General features: G+C 42.8%; 1 pseudogene; it reads left to right on the forward strand.

The window, feature by feature from the left end:
* The first annotated feature begins 2,082 nt into the window (after positions 1-2,082).
* Positions 2,083-22,853, forward strand: part of LOC150064497 (chondroitin sulfate proteoglycan 4-like) — a 52,782-nt pseudogene continuing 32,011 nt past the window's right edge.

Genomic DNA, 22,853 nt, shown 5'->3' on the forward strand with positions numbered 1-22,853 from the left:
AACTAAGGATGCTGAGAGCAAAAGTTTGCATGATGTTTGAAATAAAAGCTAATTATTTTTAGTTGGTCTCCCACGCTTACCTCTGCAACTGTCCTGTGATCCAGAGAGGAAGAAGGAATTGCATAGAATGAGAAAGCTGGACTCATTTATATTAGGCACAAAACCAAGAACTCTGCCTTCTTCTGGCTCTATTTTTAGGACTTCAGACAATCTTACTGGGAGGAAAAAGTGCGTAAATGCTACAGGAATCCCAACTGAGGATGAGAATGTGCTTGACAGTTACACTAGAGTTCTTTGTTGGATGTCTGCTGCTGGTCTTAAGGCTTGCAAATATATAGCCTGTTGTTATGGCTTGCATGTAAAGTGTCTCCTCAAAGACCCACATGGTAAAGGTTTCCATTGCTGACATCCTGAGAGAAGACTGGATCATGAGGGCTCGGGCTTCATCAATGTACCAATTTATTCATGAATCCATAGCTGAATGGACTCTCAGTGGTTGGGATGTAGTTGGAAGAAGTACTTGGGAGGTGTTACCACTGAAGGGCAAATCTATTCTGGGACTCTTCTTCTCATACCTTTTCTGTTTCTTGGCAGCCACAAGATGATCAGCTTTCCTTTATCCTGCGCTTCAAACAGGTTTGTGTGTGTGTGTGTGTGTGTGTGTGTGTGTGTGTTATGGAATGAATAATCATGGACTTAAATCTCTGTAGCATCAGTCAAATAAACCTTTCTTCCTGTAAGTTGTATTTCTTAGGTATTTTATCATGCTGAAAGCAATGTGATTAACATACCCCCAGCATGCAAACCAAAGTTCATTAAATCATGCTTGGACAAGAAGTTGAATTATTACAAGGTTGGAATTCAACTTGAGCTATCTTAGGCTAAAAGAGGACTCCAATGAGTCATGTGAAGAAATTTCTGAGAAAAATTAAGGTAGAGGAAGGTCTCAGGGATGAGTGAAGATGATAAATATCAGGCTGGTGCCACAAACCTTCCTTATGTCCACTGCCTTAGCTAGTGTGTCTTCACTTCTATGAAAAGGCAGGGAGCATGGCTTCCAAAATCCTCCCTACTTCCCTTCCAGTGAGGAGAAGATCCTCTTTCTTGGGAAACTTTCTCTGGAATTCTTCACATTGGAACTGACTGGCTTTGCTTGGATCAGCTGTGGGATCCCTTCTCTCTTCCCAATCACACTTATCCAACACATATTCACAAACATGTATGCAAGAAGCATCCACTGGGGATTCAGCAAGGGAATCCCCTCATCCCTGCCTGCTGGTCCTGAAAGCTGAGGCCCCCACCCCTGTGTGGGGAAGGGCAGTAGAAAGCAGCTCCCCTAAGGAAGGAGGGTGGGGGGCTGTTAGATAGACAAAGTATGCCTTCTTGGCTGAAGAAAAGGGCAAAATGGGACTTCACGCTCGACAAACCCTTTATTACAGAACTAAAATAGGAAACCAAGGGGAAATGAGGTCATTATTTGTTTTATTAGGAACACTACTCTTGATGGTTCCAGTAGCACTTGGCTTGGCCTTGTGACTAACGAATGTCACAGAGAAACCCGGCAGAAGAAATGAGGCTCAGGGAAGCTGGTTCTGGAAGGTCCTGGGCTCTTCTTTGCGGAGCCAGCTCTTCAGGCCCTGTTTAAGTCCATTTTTATTTATTTAGTTTATTTATTTTACCAGAGGCAGCCTCAGACCTGGGTGGTCTAGGACACAGGATGATCACCTTGTGTCATTGTCACAAGGTGGCAATGGAGGAATGAGCAGGCCTGCTCACAGGTGCACACACCGAGCTCTCACCAGGCCCAGGCGCCCTCTGCGCCCCCCGCCGCGCACCCCCTCCCCCCGCTCCGCCCGGGTCCCGGTGGGCGGGGGCCGAGGGGACAGGCCGTTCCGCCCCGCGTATCCCCGCGCGGGGCCGGGCGCCGACAGTGGGGGAGTGGGGATCGACAGCCGTTGGTGGCGCCGGGCGCTCCCCGCCCCATCCAGCCCCCTCCCCACTCCGGGAGGGGCGGCGCAGGTAGCTCGGCCAGGGCCCGGGAGGGGGCGAGCGAGCGAGCGAGCGCGGGGCCGCGGCGGCGGGATGGGGCCACTCGGGGCCCGCGGCCTGGTCCAGCTCGCCGCCTGCCTGGGGCTCTGCGGGGCGCGCGGGGCGCTCGAAGGTAGCGCCCCAACTCCTCCTCCCCGCCGCTAGCCCGCCGCGCGCCGTCCCTCGGAGGGCGTGGAGCCGGGGCCCCGACTTCCGTGCCCCGATGACCCGGGGCCACACCAGGCTGGGCCGGCACCCCGGAGGGCAGGAAAGACTTCCACCGCCCCGCGCCACCCCTCCGGCCGGGCCGCGCTCCCCGGCGGCCCAGCCCGGCCTGTTCCTCTCCTTGGCGCCGTCTGCCCTGAGGACTCGAGGTTTAAAGTGGGCCTGCGAGTCCCGGAACGAGGGCCGGACCCCTGCCGTCCGCCCTTCCTTCCAGTGCTCGGTTAGCGGTGTCCCCACTGGGCTCTGGCCGCCCGCCCTCCCTGGGCGCACGTGGCCCCAGGGCTTTAGGGGGCCGAGTGTCTTCACATTCTTGGGTCACAGGCTTTGTCCCCAACGACACCCCCTCCACACAGGAGGGTAACATTGCTGAGCCCAGTTAGGAACAAGCCCTCTTTTGCCGTGGTGTTTTTAAAGATTACTGAGAACTCATTCAGAATGTTCCTGTGTTTTCATGACCACACGGCATACGCATGGATGCCTTGTACATGTTTGTATGTCAGTACTGGGCCTTGAACTCAGAGCCTGGGCACTGTCTCCTAACTATGCCGCCTTCAGCTTTTTGGTGATTAATAGGACTTTTCCTGTCCATGCCGGATTCGAGCTGCCATCCTCAGATCTCAGCCTCCTGAGTAGCTGGGATTACAGGCGTCTAGGAGCCATGTGTCTTTGGAAGTGAATGCAGTTCGAGAGACTGAGTTTTCGAGAATGCAGTCTAAATCACACATCGGCCCAGCACTGCTCACCGGGGCTCAGAGGACTCCTCACCCTTCCCCTGCTTGGGGTTGGGCAGATGGACTTGTGTCTGCACCTGCCTCATCTTCTTCTTCTTGAGTCTTCTCCGTCCCCTCACCTTCCTCTTCCTGTCTGGTTCTCAGGGTGGATTGGACAAAGGACTGAGGGCTGGAACTGCTGTGACCTGGGCTTTGCAGGGAAGGTGTGAGCTGCAGGACAGGGAGATCCCAGAGGATAAGGGCAGGTCACTGGCGGAAAGCCAGTAATGGTTAGTGTAGGGTGAAGGAAACCCAGGGCGCAGAAGACAGATAGACCAGGGCTCTGTGCTCTGTCACGTTGTCAAAGAGTCTTTGAGTAAATGACTTCTCTGGGTCTTGATTTTGCAACTGTAAAATCATCATGATAATAACTTCTTCAGAAAGACTTGAAGTACAGTGTACTACCGATTGCCTTAGTAGTGAGGAACATTCAGTGAGCACTCATTTTCCATCCTTCCCTGCTCATGACCCTCCATTTCTCCCATCCCTTGCAATTAATTTGTGTGAGAGCCAATGGGCTAGACATCCCTCTAAGGGTAAAGAATGAGGATTAAGAGCCTTATTGAGTATGGAATACAACACACTGGCAGTAATTGCATGAAATTTTCCTGTTCTTCCTTCTTTGCTTTGGTTGTATGACAAATATTATGTACTGAAGTCTTATCAAACATCTACTTTGAAGCACTTGAAAGAATGTTTTTTCAAATAGCTTCACTGATCTTTGCTCTGCTTCAGTGATCTTTGCTTTCAGTTCTTGAAAGAACAGGCTGATGTATGGTCAGCTTTGTGGGTACCATAATAGAAAGCCATCCTTGTCTAGCAAAAGATATTGCTTCTGTAAAAAATATCATCAGCATTTTTTTTGGCTAGTCCTGGGGCTTGAAGTCAGAGCCTGGGCACTGTCCTTGAGCTTTTTTCAAGGCTAGCAGTCTACCACTTGAGTCACAGCACCACTTTCAGCTTTTTCTGTATATGTGGTACTAAGGTATTGAACCCAAGGGTTCATGCAATCTAGGCAAGCACTCTACCACTAGGCCATAATCCCCACCCTTCGTTAGCATATTTGCCTTGTTTAATTCTATTTGTGGGATCAGTAGTACTGTCACTTGTTACTTCCTCAAAGTAAGCACACATAGCACTGGGCCACATTATCAATAACTCAGTATTCCAATATTTCTATTTAATATTTGTAATTTTTACTACCTTCTTATAGGATCTCAGTACATTATTGTTATTGCTATCTAGAAAAGTGCCAACACTAGAAAGGGATTTCACAGACACAACTATATTTGGACTTTTGATATGCACAGATTATCCTGAACTCCCTAACTGATATTAAACTATAATTGCAAGGATTTTTATAGTAGACAGGAGTATCAGGTTCAGAGGAGACATGACTAAAGAAGCAGAGGTCAGAGTGATGTGGTTGTTGGCTGAGGGGTTGGAGACAAACTAAGTCATGGAGGTCGCCCCCAGTATCTGGAAAGGCAAGGAAAGAAGGCAGGCCTTCCTTGAGTTTAGTTCAATGAGACTTACTTCAGACTACTGATCTTTTAGATATTAAATGAGTGGTATGTTGTTATAGAAACAAGAGGAAACTTATACAATGCATGATAATCTAAGGGGCATGGAACTCTGACAGTATAAGACAGGTGCCGTCAGAGAGGAATGAGCGGCTGTGACTGTGGGCTCAGTGTGTGGTCTGGAGGAATCAGAGACCTGCTGTCGCAGGTGACCCGTGGTTAGGACAAGTATGGTATGCACAGTAGTGTATGGGTTGTCCACTCCTTGGGTGATCACTCCAAACTGAGGTGATGGCACCGCTAGGCCTAAGGGGAGAGGAACATATATGCCAAAAGTTGGCAGGGGACAGGGCAGTGATGGTGGCACCAGCAGCCAGGCGTCATGGAGTGTGTGTACCCAGAAGTAGCATGGGATCAGAGCAGCAATGTATCCTAGGCCATGGGCTCAGCCGTGATGGAGAGGAACCAGCACTCAAATGTGGCATGTAGCCAGGAGAGACCATGCAAGTGCTGCCTTTGGTTCTGGTATTAGCATGACTCTATACAGGTAACCACGCTGGTTCCTGGACTCTCAGGACACTTGTCTTGAGGACAGCATTCCTCTCCTCCCCAGTGTGCTAAATATCTATGATGCATGTCACTGAGTGGGCTAGCTGCTCTGCTCTGTCACACTGAGTATGAGGCTGGAACCCCCTAGTAGAGTGGAACATGTATTGGCTCCTAGAGATAGATGCACAGGGGTTTCTGACTATTACAGTGATATTCTTTCAAACAAAGCCCCCCCCCCTCCAAGAGCTGGAGTTTGAACTTAGGGCCTCACATTTGTGCTCAGTTTGTACTCTACCATTTGAACCTTGCCTCCAGCTCAGCTTTTTACTGGTTATTTCAGAGATGGAGTCTTGTAGACTTCTTAGCTCATGTGGCTTGGAGCCATGATCCTCTGGGTCTTGGCTTCCTGACTAGCTAGGATTATAGATACAAGCCACTGATGCCTGGCAACCCGTTCTTTCTTACAGTAGTGCCCAGCAGTACAACCTGGGCTCTGGGACTTTGTAAGGAGAAGATGTAAATTTCTTCTTCAAAGCAAAGCTACTGTATAGATTCTATGCAGGTCCCCTAACTGGGCTGCAACCTTAGGAAAGCTGTGAAGCTTCCCCTTCTCCCTTCCTTCCTCCCTCCCCTTCCTGTCTCTTTGTTTCCTCTCTCTCTCTCTCTCTCTCTCTCTCTCTCTCTCTCTCTCTCTCTCTCTCTCTCTCTCTCTCTCTCTCTCTCTCTCTCTCTCTCTCTCTCTCTCTCTCTCTCTCTCTCTCTCTCTCTCTCTCTCTCTCCCTCCCTCCCTCCCCCCTCTCTCTTCCTTCCTTCCTTCCTTCTTTATCAGTTATGGGGCTTGAAGTTGGCTTGGGTGTTATCCCTCACCTTTGTGCTCAAGGCTAGCACAAAAGGCTACCACTCTATGCCACAGCTCCACTTTTGGAGTGGTTAATTGGAGGTAAGAGTTTCACAGACTTTTCTGCCTGGGCTGGCTTTGAACTGCAATCTGCAGATCTCAGCTTCCTGAATAGCTAGGATTACAAGGCACAAGCCACCAGCACCCAGCTCTGTGAAACTGTCTAATATAACTAAAGTTGACAGGTATTGGTTCTGATGGAGTTGATAAACTCTACAATTACATTTTTAACTGCAAAATGGAGCCCTTCTTTGCTCAGCTAGAGGAAATCCCTTCTTTCTTTTGCCTGGGTGGCTGTTGAGGGTTCTGAAGAAGAAATGACCCTTCAGAGATGTCCTAAGGTAAGTGAGAGAGCACTGAGCCTAGACATCGACATCCATGTTGGGTCTGAGTCATCTCAGAGTCGGTATGGCTGTGGACAAGGTTTTTTCTTCAGCAGGGTCAGTGTATAAAGGGGGATGATGATCATGTTACGTGAAATAAACACACACAATAAATTTACTGACTTGTCTTTTTTATTTCCCCTAGCATCTTTTTATGGTGAAAGCTACGTGGAGCTCCCCATCCAAGAAGTTTCCTCTGAGCTATCTCTTCAATTAAAATTTCAAACCAGCAAGCCACAGGGGTTACTTTTCCTTGCAGCTGGGAAAAATGACTACTGCATAATAGAAGTTGTATCAGGAACTGTATGGGTATGATTTTTAAAAAATCCTCAAGATATACTAACATTCATATATTATGATATATAAGTGAGAAATAGAAAAATCAGCTATATAAGTTTATTACTATTTTCTCACTGGTATAGTGTGATGTGTTATTTCTATTAGTGAAAGCTTTTTCCATTTTTGCTACCATGTCTTAAATAAGTAAAAAAAATATATATTTTATATATTTTGTGTTGGCCTTGGGGCTTGAACTTAGGATCTGGGCACTGTTACTGAGCTTCATTTTACTCAAGGTGAGTGCTATATCACTTGAGCCACAGCACCACTTCCAGCTTCTGAGTAGTTTATTGGAGGAATGAGTTTCTGCCTGGGCTAGTTTTGATCAGCGATCCTTGGCTCCCGAGGAACTAGAAATATAGGTATGAGCCACACATGACTATTTCTTTTAAATATTTTGACTTTAAAATATTGTCACTTTTAGGTACGGGAGTTTGGCCTAGTGGTAAAGTGCTTGCCTAGCATGCTCAAAGACCTGAGTTCGATTCCTCTATACCACATATGTTGAAAAAGCCAGAAGTGGTGCTGTGGCTCAAGTGGTAGAGCTCTAGCCTTGAGAAAGCCCAAGGAAAGTCAGTTCTCAGGCCCTGAGTCCACTAGGACAGGCAAAAAAAAGTTGTCACTTTCATGTGCAGTTTCTAAGTTTAGAGAACGTCTTCATGTCCAGCCCCAACTATCGATTTTTCTATTTCTGTAACAAAAGAATTGAGGCTGTGTAATTAACCAAAGAAATACATATGCTTTGACTCATAGTTCTGAGGCCTAAGCTGGAATCTGCTTAGCTTTTAGTGAGGACTTATGGTAGAAGCAAACAAGAGGGAGGAGAAGGGGGGAGGAAGCAGAATTTGCTTTATGACGACATAACTAATCCACTTCCACAAGACAACTCAGCTGGTACCAGGTATTCATGACTACAGTCCTAGCTATTCAGCAGGCTGAGATTCAAGAACCATGGTTCAGAGCCCGCTAGGGCAGGAACGTGCACGAGATTCTTCAATTAACTACCAACAAACCAGAAATGGTGCTGTGGCTCAAGTGGTAGAGCTGTAGCTTTAAGAAAAATTGCTCAAGGACAGTCTCAGGCTCTGCGTTCAAGTCCTTTCCCCTCCAAAAAGAAAAAGAAAACCCCCCTCATTCTCACGCATGAAAAACATGAATCTCTTTAACAACCTAATTATTTCTTTGAGACCTCACTACAATGTGGAATAAGACTGACCATTGGTTTTGGTAGGGACCAACTCTAGTTGCTTTACTTTCTTACCTAAACACTGAAATGAAGCTCTTGAGGAGATGCAATAATTGTAATTCATTCTCTTTCAGGTGAGAGTGAACTGGGGAACAAACACTCCTTTCTGAGCAAAGACTTCGTGTAGACAACTTGGCTTGGTATTTGTTGGAACTGTACTGTGTTAAGGATAATATCTACTTGGTTATAGACAAATATTATGAGACTACTGGCCCAATAGTTGGTGGGACGTCTAATTTCAGGTTTCACCATGGGATCTATGTGGGAGGTCAAGGGAGACTCAATGTCCCCTACCTAGATGGAAGGACCCCCAGCTTCCGTGGATGTATGCAGGATGTGATGTTGAACTAGAGGGAAATCCTGATGTCCCTTTGATCTTACCCTGGTTTTAAGAAGATCCATGAGGTTTCTCTGGGATGCAGTGATGAGTTTTTTGGTGGGGAGGATGAAGCCATCAATTTCTTTAGCTCTAGGTCCTACGTTGCCTTTCCAGAATGGAAGGTACATGGAGAAGGACTATTAGGATTTGCTTTGCAAACTGGATTTCAGAAAGCCTTACTTTTATTTCAGTCAGGTAGGGAAGAAGGCTTTGTTGCCTTGGAAATACACGAAGGTCGGTCGAAAACTCAGCTTTCTTCTTTTGGCTTAGTGACAACAAGTAGCATGTTATTCAACTCAAATTCACGGGAAGGTATCTGCATCTCGTGGTAGATAAACAAAGGGTGAGGGCGTTGCTGCCTTCATCAAGAACACCATTTGTATCTAACAGCCCCCTGCTTGTGGGAGGTCTTCAGGACCAAATGTGGGAGCAGGTGAAGAGGATCAACCTTGCCTCTGGGCAGTCTGCTCACAGAATCTCTTTGAAGGGGTGCTTATGAGGCTTGGAAGCCAATTCAGAAAAGAGAGCATTAAGGGATGCTCTTGTTTCCAAATATTTTTCTACTGGGTGCAAAACGAAGGTTATCGATAATGCAAATCCTTCTCGGCCAGCTGCAGCAAGCCTGCTTCCATCAGAATTATCCCATTCCACTTCAGTCCCCTGAACCGTCAAGCCTTTTCTTCCAGAGGAAAGCAGCAACATTTTGGTTTTGAATAACTTGGAGGTCCAAGAAGATGGACAAGCCTTACTGGAAGAAAAGCATATGACAGTGAATGTGGAACTTAATGACCTGAGTATCAATTATTCTCACATATTATTTAAAATAGAGGACATGCCTACTCATGGGTTCCTTCATTTAGATGTTTCACCCCAGCAAGAAATGGAGAAAGTTTTTACTACATTAGATTTGTGGCAAGGAAAAATGTGGTATGTACATGACAGTTCAGAAAATCCTACAGATTATTTCACATTTTTGGTCTATTCCAGCACTAAGAAGGAAATATCATTCTATCAGCAAGACCGTGTTCCATACATACTTAATATCACTGTCATTCCAGTCAGTGAGCCCCCCGCAGCTTCAACTCCCGGAAGGAGTCAGACCCGGACACCGATTCCTTCAGTCTTAGTTTCTCAGTTCTTGGCAACTTCAATTCAGAGGCTGGGTATTTAGAAAATGCCGATGACCCTGGGAAAATCATTCATGGATTTACCTATGTGGACTTAAGAGATGGAAATGTTTTCTACGTCCAGAGGGGACATCAAAATGCTCCAATTGTTCTGAGAGCCAGTGATGGTGAGCTCGTTAGCAATACTGCAGTATTAAGAGTTGTGGCTGTCCCTTGGGACTTTGAAGTGGCCAACAGAACTGGTGTGGCTGTTCTACAGGGTGACACTGTTCTGATTACCCGGGGTAACTTGTCTGTGGAGGTGAATGGTGAGCGACATGAGATGGAGACTCATTATGTTATTACTCACCCACCTCAATTTGGCCAGATTGAGTATCGGGGGTCGAATGGAGAATGGAGACAAGTTAATACTTTTTCTCAGCACTCCATTGACCAGAGTCGAATATGGTATCATAGTACATTCAAAGAATTGCAGCAAGAAAACATCACAGATCACTTTAAGTTTAAAGTTCATGTAGAAGGGAAAAAGAGCAAAGAGCTCATGTTTCCTGTGATCATACAATGGCTGAAGTTCACACTTCTGAAGAATGTGCCTCTCGAGGTCAGGAACACACACAAACAAGTATTGAATTCTGATCATCTGCAGGCTGTAATAGAAGGTGTGGACGTTGCTGACAGGGAACTACATTTTAAGTTGCTGCACCCACCGAAGAGAGGAAAATTGCTACTTGGCAGGAAAGTTCTTAAAAGAAACTTGATCTTCAGCCAGAAAAATATTACAGACGCTAAGATAAGTTATGAACCTCAGGAGAGGCCAAGAGAAAACTCACAGGACACATTTAAGTTTTTGATTCTTGTAGAACACATAGAATCAAAAGAGCATGCTTTTAAGATAACTTTCAAGGCAAATAACACACACATTAACAAACCACAAACTACTTGTAAAAGAGGGAGGAAGGAAACTAATTACAAAATCAGAATTATTTGCTCAAGCCTGGCACAATCAGACTCTCCAATATCAAGTCACTAAGAATCCTCTGCACGGAAAGCTGGTGTTGACGAACTTCTCAGCATCTCTGGAAAGCCTTGACAATGTCACTACATTCACAGATGAAGACATCTTGGGCAGGCAGCTCATATATATTCACGAAGACTCCGAGTCTCAGTGTGATGAATTCTTTGTGGTGGCCTCTACCAAAGCTCCAGGCCCACAGGACGTGGCTGGAGGTCTTGCCTCAGAGCCTTTGTCTACAGAAATCAAAGTCAGCATTTCTATTGAGTGGAAGAATGATGAGAGGCCAGTGAGTATAGTGGATAAGGTGTTTCATGTGGTGTGGGGCAGCCAGCGCTTACTGACCTTGGTGGATCTCTGTTACCATGACCCTGACTTAGATTTCGATGATGGACAGCTGCTGTACATCCGGGGAGGCATCCCCAGTGGGGACCTGGTCCAAGCCAGCCACCCCCTTGGAGAAGCTCTTCCGGTTCAGGCAGGAGGACCTGTAGGAGGGACACGTGCTCTTCAGGTACCACAGTGCTGACTCTGCTCGCTTTGTGCTGTTTGTGACAGATGGCGTCCATTACACACCATCCCTGTTGAGGTCAGTGTGTCAGACCCGTATGTCCACATAGCCAACAACACAGGCTTGCTGGTGCAGAGGGGGAAAGACAGTTGCCTCACCACAGCAAACCTGAGTGTCACCACAAACCAAGATGTGTGGACAGATCTGGAGGTAGTGTTTCATGTCGTGGGGCCTCCGAAGCATGGTAGAGTCCTGCTCAACAATTCTGTGTCCTATTCATTTTCCCAACACGACCTGAAACAGGGACATGTGAGTTACAAGCACGATGGCGGTGGCAACTTTGACATGTTCAACCTGTCGGTGAGCGTTAAAGAGATAGACTTAGAAGTGGGGGTCGACGTTCTAGTGTCTTTGGAAGGTCACCAGCATCCTGTTCAGATTCTGCACAGCAAGACCTTTGTGGTTGAAGAAGGAAAACCTGTCAAATTGAGCCTCCAAGTAGCTGTTAGGATAAGTATTGGGCATTCTTATCTCCTGGAACCGCAGGGGTCAAGAATCATTTCTTTGCTTCTGAAATGTATTTTTTGTGTATATTGTATATCTATATTTTAAAGGCCTTTTCTGACATTAGGAGCAAAGATGCCATTGAGAAGAAAAGTTGGAAGGCATCCTGATTTCGATGCTATCAATTTTCCCCTGGTTGGCAATGAGTTCATACATGCATTTGTGTGTTGGGGGTGCACATGTGTGCGTGTGTGTCTGTTTAGTGTTCAGAACAGTAATAAGGCAAATGAAGAGGTCTTTATTTTGAGTTTTTATTAATAGCAGCACTTCTCAAAGGTATTATTTCGAATTTCAGTTGATTTGACTTTTGTTCTTGGTGATGAGGCAGCAATTTCACAATCATATAAGATACCTAGAATAGCAGAGGACATTATTATAGTTTGTTTTCTAAGTTCTGAAAGTGGCTTTGTTTAGTTTCCTGAAATTGATGGATGAAACTAGCCTAGAACAGTGGAATACCAGGGGTGGGCTCAGAGATACCTAGTTTCCTCAGCTTCTTTTCTGGAAACTTGGAATAGGCACAGCCTGGTGGATCAGGTGTTCTTTTTTGGTTAATCTTGTATAGGGTTGAGAGTAAGGAGGTTGACTGGTGCAAACTATTCTCAATCTACTGCAAACACGTTAACAAAATGCAACAACAAACTGAATAGAAAGAATCTCAATTGGAATCAGTTTGCTAAGTAAAAAGTTTTGACTAATGGAATATAGGGCCCACTAACTTTTCTCTATTCTTTTTGAAGAGAGTTAATATGGAAGTTTTACCACAAGGGGGCATGTGCATTCTAGTGATTGCATATCAGTTGTAATCACGTATTTTTTTTTAAGATGGATTTTGCTGAATCAACAAATTGAAATGGTATGGAAGCGCTGAGTTACTTAAAATGGAGAGGAGAGCTTTCCTCTATATCTTAAAATATTAGTGATTCGGGCTGGGAGTTTGGCCTAGTGGTAGGAGTGCTTGCCCACGAAGAACCGGGTTTGATTCCTCGGTACCACATACATAGAAAAGCCAGCAGTGGTGCTGTGGCTCAAGTGGTAGAGCTCTAGTCTTGAGGAAAGCTCAAGGACACTGCTCAGGCCCTGAGTTCAGTCCCTAGGACTGGCAAAAAAAAAAAATGTTAGTGATTCAACTTCCATTTATCCCTACATTCTGTTCTTTCTCTTAGAACATTTTATTTTCTTCATCAAAATTTTCTGAGTGATGTAGCTTTTGCTGCCTTATGCCACTCCTTGTTACAATGTTTTGTAGCTACTTAAGTGTTGTGGCTCACTGCTTTTCTGCCTTTGTGATCATGGCTGATATTTAAATTACTGACATATCCACCAAATGAGAACTAGGCTTCTAATTGTAATCTAAGGCATTTGTGGACACTAGTAGAAAACACTTTGATTTTATCATATTGTTGACTTTAATATTTTTCTTTGTGTGTATTGGGATTGTGTTTATGAACTCAAGACTGGGAACAGAGACAATCTTCCTTCAGAACTAGTGTTCATTGTCGAACTCCACCAACATATGGATATCTCCAGAAACGGACACAAGAAGGCAATGACATGGATGCAGATGCAAATTCCTTCTGAGTTTTACACAACAGGATGTGGATGAAGGCAGCGTCTTCTATGTACAGACAGAGCGTGCCCAACCACAGGATCGAATTCTCCTAGATGTGACTGTTGGTCCCCATGTGTTAAGTACAGTAGAGATCCTGTTCAACACCATCCCCAAGTGGATTCCCCTGGAGGTACAGAACTTTACAATTCGAGAAGGTGGCTCCAGGCCATTTCTGAAAGACTACCTCAAAATCCCAAGCAAATACTTTGAGACAGTTGATTTTGAATTTGTTCTACTTGAACCACCAAGACATGGCTATGTTGGAAGTTCTAATTTTCCAAGTGTGAAGCTGATGAAATTTACCAGGAAACAGGTAATTCATTTCAGCTAATGTATTTGGCAATGTTATAGCTGAGAAAACACATATATCATTCGGGCTTTGGAAATGATGGGATCTGGAAGGTTATTTGGTTCAACTTCCCTTCTGATGCTAGAAGCCTTTCTTTAGCATCCTTATTGAGAAGTTATCAACCATTACTTAAATATCTTCAGTGATATTTATTCTTTAAGCAGAAATAGTATCTGATACTTGGAAATCCCTAGATCCTGGGTATGGTAGAACACTGAATAAATCATACCTCCCTTCTTGAAAGCTTTTTCAGTGTTTGAAAGTAAACATAAGATTTCCCTGAATTTTGTTTCGTATAGATTACACTTCCCTAATGTTTTAACCTTTGCTGATTTACCATGAGTTTACTGCACCACCCTGACTTCTCAGTCCTATATTAGTATCATAGTATCACACTGGATATTTCATCATTAGGGGTCATGAGCTGTGCCTTAGCTTTTTTGCTAAATACTAGGATTCTCCAGCTTGAGCCATACCTCTAGTTCCAGTTTTTTGCTGGTTAACTGGAGACAAGAATCTCATGGACTTTCCTCTCCAGGGTGGCTTCAAACTATGATCCTCAGGTCATAGCCTCCAGAGTATCTAGAAATACAGGCATAGACCCTTGGGTGATCAGAGAGACCAAAACTTTATAACATGTCGAAATTTCCCACAAGTTTGTTGTATTCTTTAATTTCATGTCAGCAGGTATTTTTCTTATTTTCAAAGGCTAGGAACAGACAAAAATCTCCAACACATTCTCTTCTGGCCTTCAGATGAATATTAAATGACATGTAATTTTAGGACATGTCCTTTCATCGATGAAATGATGTTTTTCTCAAGGAATGTTATCCTATAGATGATTGCTAATTAAACACTATGGTTCCTAAGGGTCTTCAATTTAAATATTTTCTCATTTTTTGATCAGTGCCACTGTCCCATGTTTGTTTTCAAACAGCTTCAAATCGTATGATCAGGCCTATGATCTGGAATTTCTCTGGGTATAAATTTCAAAGAATTTCTTGTAGCATCTGTGTTTAAGTGGCCACAAACTTCCTTTGAGACACTAAGTAAACTTTTTAACTTTTGTCAGAAAGACCTCTGAAAGATCAAAAAACTGCTCAAAGATAGCGTGTCATTGGAATGGTCGAAGTTGAACTACTAAAAGTTTTGGCTGTGTTTTATCAATACAAATGCAATCCCAGAGATTTTTTTCCAGAAATTTAGTAATTCCTTTGCGGGAAGTTTGGTTGAAGTTCTTTTGCTATTATATGTTTGGATCGCATATTCACCAAAATTAAGTTTCTCTCTCGCTTTAAAATTCTCTTGGTCTCTCCTTTGTTGTCCCTTGGGTATCTCATATTGTTACAGTATCTCACTTTGTTATCTGATATATTGAATTTATTTGTATTTGTTATTTGAAATTTGATAGGGAAGGGGGGAAAACCAAGACGGGGGGTGGGTGGTGGGTGGGGGGGAGGGAAATGGGTACCAAGACATGTGAAAAGGTATCAATGTATGTGAATTAATGCACCTTCTATCTGGCAAATATCATGTAACCCTTTTATTAATTACAATAGAAAAAATTCTCTTGGTCTCTGATTTTGATTCTGTTCTCTTTAATGTTTGCACCAAGGTCTTAGAGTCATGAAAGGCATTCTAATCAAAGCTATGGTTATTATGGTATAAGAGAAATAACTAAGTCATTGGACTACTATTTCAGAATCAAAACTAAAGAGTTAATAAATATTTGTAAAAATATTTGCATTTGAGTTGTTACAGTTTGGGAGATCTGCTTTGATAGAATGATTTGATCGCAACATATTTGATGGTAGAAATTTGTCCATGATAGCTAGTCACGAATGGCATCCCTTAGGAGATACATAAATCTCCCCACCACATGTGTTCCAAAGGAGAAGGAACAGGATTAGGAGGCAGAAGATCATTACTTAACATACAACAGATAGAAGACTAATATATTCTTAACTCAGGAAAACTATTTAAGGGAACTTAATAGTTTCCCTGGTCTGTGTGTCTTAAAAGCCCAGATCTAACCATTAACAATTCAGATTATTTAACAAAGCAATCAGCAACTTCAAAATTACTCATTTTAAATAATCAATGACAGCACCATCTGCATTGTGACATTCCATGAGTAAGAAGACTTGATTATTACACACTTTAGAGTTAGAAATGGCATTTGAACCCCCAATTCTCCTGATTCTATTTCAGTGTTCTCGGCGACACCACATAGCTCAATTGTTCTATAATTCCATAAGTTCACTTACTGGATGCAGTGTTATTGCAGAAACTGTATACTACCCATCACAATTTACTCTCTATCAGATGCAGGCTTCACTGGATGAGGGCATGCTTTCACAATTTAAAGAGATCCTTGGCATGAGGATTTCTTTTATAGTAATTTACCAGAAATTAAAATCTCAATTTAGTAGGTTAATAACTTTTGTTGTTGATTATAGGTGGAAAGAGAATTGATTTATTATGTTCATGATGGCAGTGAGAAACTTCTGGACAATTTCATCATCTTTGCAAATAGCTCAACACTTGGAAAACAGAGTGTATCCCAATCTGTTTTTGTGACTGTTGAATCTGTAAATGATGAAGCTCCAGTAGTGACAGCCAATAAAGTCCTCCAGGTAAATTATGCATGCTTAGACTTCACATGAGAACCTTTGGCTATCAAACAAATCATCATTTGTATTATTTCTATTGTTACTACATATACTACAATATGTCCATATGTATATAGTTGACATATTCCCACTGGCTTAAATATGCATTACATATTACCAGTGCCTGTTGGATACCTGATGGGGAGATGATGAAGAATCTTGTTGGTTTTCTCGTATTTCTCAAGTGGGCGGTAATCACAATGTCCTTAATGAAGCATGGATTGTGCTTGGTAAGTTAGGGAGGGTTTCTCTGTGTTGCTACTGCTCTCAAACCTGGTTGGACTATGACTGGTTGGACTACAGCACTGTGCTGTTTCCTGTCTCTGGACCCTAATTTAATTTTCTTTTTAGTGTTCAGCACCCTATAATATTAAACAAAATCTATTTTCTGTCTCCTCCCACAAGTGCAAGCTTCACTTGGAATGGAATTTACCTGACTGTCTATGGCATCCTTAGCACCTGGCATATTATATGACACAGTCTAGAGGTTTAATTACTGGATGGCAAGATGCCCTCATACAACTTACAGTCTGCAAAGACAGCAATAAGAGTGTGTTTTGAATGCAGTAGTTATCACCCACATTTCTCTGAAAAGCACTGGAGAAGGTGGAGGTCATTGATATTGCAGGGCCATTTGAAAACAGGGCTGTGTATGAGAGATACCAAGACCACTCTGCTGTCTTGTTGATATTCAAGGACTCATTGAATCAGCATACATGTAAGTAATACTTAGTTCAGTGTCAAGTAGGAAGCCAAATCAGTAGAGGAAAAAGGCTTCAGAATGAAGTGTGGAGAATAGTAGGTCAAGCTTGGAGCATGCTTTCCCAGTGAAAGCACACAAGTTGCATGTAAGTGTCCATAAAGCTGTGACAACACATGCAAAGTATTTCCTACCAAGGAAGCCTGAGGTGGAGGGAGGCAGGGGGAAGTTTAGTCAAGTGGGCAACCTCTATAGTTTGTTCCAAAATCTCAGACTTCCCAGAGGGAGAGCAAGCATCTCACACAAACCATATTGTTTGCATAGTTTTAGATACAGTGAGTGGATCTGATCTTATCATTTAGGACAGTTTAGAAAACTGTTCAATGGTCAAGTTCTCAAATGTCAGACAACAGCAGATCTTTGTAAAGAAAAGCAGTCTGTTATCTTCTTTTAACTCTTTCCTGAATAAAGATGAAGAAGGATAAAGTGATTAGATGATTCATTCATATGAATACTGGAGGGAAGGGTATTCTTGGTGGAGGAACACCCCAGAAGAAAGGGATTGTGTCTAGAGTGAACCTGGAGGGTCTGAAGATATGAAGTAACTGAAGTAGATGGTGGAAGGAGAAGAATGATAAATCATTAGGCTCTATGGTGAGAGTTGACTTCTAGGCATAATGACCCTGGAGTACCACACAGTTTTGTCCCATCAAGCTTTCAGAGATAATGAGGAAGCAGCCAGCACTTTCTGAGTCTCTGGAATGAGTCAGGTGCCCTGCTACCAGTGTCATGTACAAAATGAAGAATTCTTCTTTAATTCACTGAATGACTCTTGGAATCAAATGAGGACTGACCAAGTGGAAAAGTGACTAGTAGTTGAGCGTGGGTAGCCTGAACCTAGTCCATTCTCTGGATGAGTGATCTGCATCTGTGTTTTCAAATTCCAGGTGGCAACCTTAGGTCAGGATCAATATTTTTTAAACCAAATTAAATAGAATAGAATAGAATAGAAGAGATAGTATCAGAATGTACTGTATTTAATGAGAGCAAGTATTTGTGAAGCTTTGACTTTAGGTGTATGTATATTGGATTTTGACTACATATACACAAATATTAATATATATTATATGTGTAATATTGCTGCATAAAACATATTTATTTTAGATATAAAGAAAAAGACATTAAAGTCATGGATCTAGTAAAGCTAGATGCTTTAGATGCTTTTATATGTATGAATCACTTTTTCTTTTTTCTTTTTTGTCCTCCCTCTTTCTGTTTCTGGGAAATCCTGACCTTTTATGAATTGAGTCAAGTCCTAAGAGTTCATCTATCAAGATTTCTAGGCAGGCAGGGTGGCACACAACTGTAATCCTAGCTACTCAGGAGGCTGAGATCTGAAGATCGTGGTTCAGAGCCAGTCTGGGCACTAAAGACCTCGAAACTCTTTTTTTTTTTTTTTTTTTTTGCCAGTCCTGGGCTTGAGCTCAGGGCCTGAGCACTGTCCTTGGACTTTCTCAAGGCTAGAGCTCTACCACTTGTGCCTCAGCACCACTTCCGGCTTTTTTCTATGTATGTGGTACGGAGGAATCGAACCCGGGTCTTCATGCATGCTAGGCAAACACTTTAACCACTAGGAACCAAACTCCAGGCCCTCAAATATTCTTTTATCAAGATAATTTGCAACATGTAAGAGGACAGTCTCAGACACAGGAGTCAGACTGCTGTCTTCAACTCTGAACTTTCCCTTCCTGACCATAGCCACACCCAGCCTTGTTCTGTCCAGTAGGAAGGGAGTTTGGGATAGGAGGATCACGTCCCTGGTGTATATACCTGGGGCAGTCACTTCATGGACTGCTGCTGTGATCCAATATCATGGCGATGAGGAAGAAAAAGTAAATTATAAGGTCCGAGGAAAAAGAAATAGAGATAATGGTATTGTGTATAATACCAAGTGAATTAGATTGCTTCAAGGACTTTAAGGTAATGTAGTTTTGTGCCTTGAAACTTTCAAACATAATCTCAATATCGTTTATTAATGTCAATATTATTTCAACTTGGTGAAAAGCCTCTAGAGCAGAAACTGATGTTGCTAATATTGGAAACCTGAGTCACCAGTTAACGACCTCAAAATGACATGTAAGACAACCTTTATTCTCTGTGTTTTTGTGTCTCATTTTAATTGGGGTGTGAGCTCCAAATTAAAAATAATTGATATCCCTTTCTATTAAAATATATAACAATCATGGAAAATGAGCAGAAAAAAAGCCTCTTTGAAAGATTGTGGTATTGGCCAGGTTGCTGGGAGTTTTCATGAAAGAGTCATCTTTAATGCTATTAAAGAAATGTCAGGCTTAATATTCTTTTGAAAGCAAATGCATAAAACATATGCATTTTATCAAAATAATGGCTGTGAAAGCACATTTCCCAGTAATACATGAAAAGTTATGGTAACTAATTCTTTCCGGGCAACATTTCATATTTTAGAGGACTATTTCTGACCGTGACATTTGTTTTTGAGATTTCAGAGAACTTCGTGGTGACAATAATAATAATTTACACAAACATTTTGGTAACTGACACATCGTGCTTCCTGACTGACACTATCAGCTCTTTGTGTGACTCCTCAGCAACAGCTGGTATAGGGTATCATTTTTACTTTTAAGATGAGAAGCCTTTAGCACAGGGAAGGTTAGATACTTGCCCAAGGTCAAAGGAGGGAGAGCTGTGGTAGGCAGCGGGTAAGAGGGCAAGGATCATTTGAACTCATAACCACAGTGTCCTACTGCATCTTCCTCTGGTTACCATGATGGAGACCAATGACCTGGTGAAGTAGACAGTTGATTTTTATTTCCATTTTAAGAATATGGAGCTTAAATGAGAAATTAAGTGACGGCCTGGGGATGTAGCTCAGAGGTGGAGTGCAGCCTAGTATTTACCAGACCTTCAGTGTTCCATACTGCCACACACACACACACACACACACACACACACGGGGAAGATGGACAAAACCAGATAGTGATAAGAAGATTGGGACAAAGGTGGATTTATAAATGCGACTGTGATAAGGCCTCAGATTTTGTGCTGTTTATGACTTTCAGCCAGCATTTTCTCAAGAACCACAGATGATTTTGCACAAACACTCATTGTCCTTACTTGACCTCAGGGCATCAGAGAGGTAAAAGAAGGTCCACTCAAAGTCTGTTTGGGGAAGGGAGATGGGAGTGGAGATGGAAAGGGGCTCCTGACAGCTTCCAGGACTCTGGATGGGAGTTCTAGACCAGAATTCTAAATTTGAATCCCTGTTCCAGCATTTTCAATACACTTCTTTCACCTATAATTTTCTTAAGCCAATGAATGGCAGCAGATCTCTAAGGCCAGCCAATAGAATGGGGGTCATTTATGCCTTGACAAATTGCAAATAAAAATTGGAGTTTGAATGTTTGGGGTAAACCTTTTGCACTTTCTTCTGAAATATATTCTTACTGTGTACATTCGATGCATCAAGCATGGCCTGGATTACTGTGCTTACCTGGTCAAATATATTTGTGCCCACAAGGAGGCTCCATTTTCCTATTTTTCAAGTTTCTTTTTCTACTGTATGTTTTGTCTTTCTTGCTTATACTCAAATAGAACAATTAACTTGTATTTAAAAAATAGTGCTGGAATCAAACCTAGTGCTGTGTACATGCTAGCCAAGTATAATACATCTTGAGCTACATCCCCTAGCCCTAATTTATTTCACTTAACATCACTAAAAAAAACTTTGGAGTGTTAAACATAAGGAAAAATTAGGGCTGAAATCACAGCTAAGGTTCTGGATGAGTCTGGTGGTGGTGACAAAGAATGAATGAGCAGTTCACAGGCCTCATATGGAATTAAAACAAAGCCCAGATGCTGGTGGCTCATGCCTGTAACCCTAACTACTCAAGAAGCTGAGCTGTGAGGACTGAGGTTCAAAGCCAGCTCAGGCAGGAAAGTCTGTGAGGAGGCTATTATCCATGAACCACCAAAAATCCAGAGGTGGCACTGTGGCGCAAGCTCAGGGACAGCATCAGGCTCTGAGTTCAAGCCTCAGGTCTCTCCCTCTCTCTTGCTCTCTCTCTCTCTCTCTCTCTCTCTCTCTCTCTCTCTCTCTCTCTCTCTCTCTCTCTCTCTCTCTCTCTCCCCCTCTCTCTTTCTCTCCTCTCTCTCCCCCCTCTCTCTCTCCTCTCTCTCTCTCTCTCTCTCTCTCTCTCTCTCTCTCTCTCTCTCTCTCTCTCTCTCTCTCTCTCTCTCTCTCCTCTCTCTCTCTCTCTCTCCCCCCCTCTCTCCCTCACACACACACACACACACACACACACACACCAAAAACTAAAACAAGTCTCCCCTGGCAAAAATAACCTACCACCACTGCCACCACCAATAAACAAAACAAAAACAAAAAAGAGAGGTCTGAGTCTTTAATACTAGGTTCATAATTTGACTTAAACTGAGTCATAATTAGGTTTCTAAATCCCACTAACATCCTCTTAAAGCTAAGGATGAATTTAGAAATAGATCGTATCTATATATGATTTTAGCTTTTAGTTTTGATTTTTTAAAGATATTCATCCTATGAACTATGATTTATTGGGCTTTTAACTCCTGGAAGGCTTGAATTCAAGTTCAGGGTCACTGCTATTCTCTCCAACCGTGTGAAATCTGTCACCATACACTAGGCCTCCCTCAAAGCTCTGGGGGCTGCTAATTAAAGTACATTGAGTTTGAGTGGAAATGAAAACCACAGGGCACTAGCATTTACTTTGTGTAGCAAGTTTCCCCTTTGCTTTGGAGGCTGGGGTATGCAGGGGCCGGAGGGGGAAATGCAGGGCTCAGAGTGGTGCAACTGCTGTAGGAAATGTGCTCTGTCCAGCTCTTTTGTGCACTGTGGTGGAAAAAAAAAGTGTCTTGAAGTTACAGGAAAAGAAATGACTGCACATGTCTAACTTAGCTTGCGTCCCCGAAGAAATGAGAATTAGACATACAGATTGATTTAAAACTGCAAAAAGTGAAAATTTGGAATAGATGAGTCTGACATTTCTTTTTTAGACAAGCCAGCTTGTTTATTTTCGGGAAATCTTTCGCTGGGTTAAGTGAAGGCTAACAACTTATGATTTGAGTATTAAGTTGGGTAGCATTTCCAGTGGTTCCTGAAGAGTCAGTGTCTTTAGAGCGTGATGCTGAGGTTTCAGTGTGTGTAATCCAAACGGCCAGGTGTAGAAGCGTCTACTGACAATGACAGCATTGAATAGAGAGCCATGCGTCCCATTCTGGGATTATACAGAATCTGCAGCATGCGCTAGAGAACAGCCTTAGTAGTGACAGTCATTACCACCAGAAGGACTTGAAAGTTATATGAAAAAAACAAACACAAAAACAGCCATTGGGGGTTAGGGTTTTAGTTAATGGGGTTGTAGTTTATGGATAGAACACTTGTCTGGCATGTTAGAGGCTCTGGGCTTGATCTGATCCCCAACAAAACACATACACACACACACATACACAGAGGAGACAGCGACAGAAAGACAACAGAGAAAGAGAGATGGTGTGTGTGTGTGGGGGGGTGCTCAGAGTGAATCTGATGAAGACAGGTTACATAAAGCTAATATTTGTTGAAAACTCACTATATATCAGGCATAGTTGTTCTAAATACTTTTAGATGAAATCATTCAGTATACATACAAGCCTTTATTATTACTGATGAGGAACTTAAACCCAGAAAAGCAAAGAAATGTGGCCAAAGGTTCCATGAGTAGTAATCAGCAAAGCCATGACTTGAATCTAGGCAAGTCATTGGTCAAAAACAAAATCAAAGTGCTTGTGAACAACCGGAAGATAAGTTCTACTGAAAATTCTGAGCAGTGTTATCATTATTGTTCTTTAGCATAGTCACTTGAAGACTTAACCATTTATTTGGGCATATATCCAGTGTGAGTGTGTGTGTGTGT

This window comes from Megascapheus bottae, chromosome 4 (assembly GCF_031878675.1).
Source record: "Megascapheus bottae isolate mThoBot1 chromosome 4, mThoBot2.hap1, whole genome shotgun sequence".
NCBI classification, from domain to species: domain Eukaryota; kingdom Metazoa; phylum Chordata; class Mammalia; order Rodentia; family Geomyidae; genus Megascapheus; species Megascapheus bottae.